The following is a 1,232-nucleotide window of genomic DNA, read 5'->3' as shown; positions in this document are numbered from 1 at the left end:
AGAAAAACGGGGGGGGGGGGGGGGGAGGATAAATGCAGGAAACGTTCAATGGCATGGAGTCTCCACTCATCCGCCCTCACAGGTCCTCTTTAAAGATGGACACCAGTGTCTTATCTCACATTCCCTAAGAAGGATTAATAATGGGACATGAGCATGCGATGATCTGCGACACATGTGCTACAAGAAGAGACTCCGTTGACTTCATTGTAACCAGTAGAGTCCTGATGGTAACAGCGCGCACACACAGCTTCCAGTGTCTGCGGGGGACTCGCACTGGCCGTGTCCCGTCTTCCAAGACACACAACCCAGAACTAATAGGATTGACTCTGTGTCATTAAATCCCCTTTATTTCGGGCGGATTGGTTTCCAAGCCACGTCCGAGCGTCGTACCCAACATCTATCATCGCCTGAGGAATGCAGTCCGCTCACCGCCATTGCCATACATCTGGCTGGCTGCTCCCGCAGAACTCCATCAGGGAGATGAAAGGTTTCTGGGCGCCCCGAGTTTTACACCGCAATGTGTGAATGCTCGTGATGGCCACGTAACACGCTTCAAACATGCAAAGCAACAAACGGGTACCGCATGGAACTAGGGTTGCCACCATTTCTTTAGGCCAAACACTCTACAGACGCATGGAATTTTTTTTAGGGGATAACATACAGGAGAGAGCGTGGAGAGACCGCCAGGAGAGAGAGAGAGCGAGGAGGGACAGCCAGGAGAGAGAGAGGAAAGACAGCCAAGGGAGAGAGAGGAGAGACAGCCAGGGGAGAGAGGAGAGATAGCCAGGGGAGAGAGAGGAGAGAGCCAAGAGAGAGAGGAGAGACAGCGAGGGGAGAGAGAGGAGAGACAGCGAGGGGAGAGAGAGGAGAGACAGCCAAGAGAGAGAGAATAGACAGCTAAGAGAGAGGAGAGACAGCCAGGAGAGAGAGAGAGGAGAGACAGCCAGTGAAGAGAGAGGAGAGACAGCCAGGAGAGAGAGAGGAGAGACAGCCATTGAAGAGAGAGGAGAGACAGCCAGGAGAGAGAGAGAGGAGAGACAGCCAGTGAAGAGAGAGGAGAGACAGCCAGGAGAGAGAGAGGAGAGACAGCCAGGAGAGAGAGGAGAGATAGCGACAGTGCCCCACTAGACCACCAGATGATATAAGGGACAGCTTCCAGCCAGCTACTAATCAACTGTGATGGGGAGGGGTTATTTTTCCAGTAAGCTATTGCACATCAATGCTGTGGGGAA

Source organism: Nanorana parkeri, unplaced genomic scaffold (genome assembly GCF_000935625.1).
Source record: "Nanorana parkeri isolate BGI_ZX_2015 unplaced genomic scaffold, ASM93562v1 scaffold802, whole genome shotgun sequence".
Classification (NCBI taxonomy): Eukaryota; Metazoa; Chordata; class Amphibia; order Anura; family Dicroglossidae; genus Nanorana; species Nanorana parkeri.
This window is presented reverse-complemented; position numbering follows the sequence as displayed.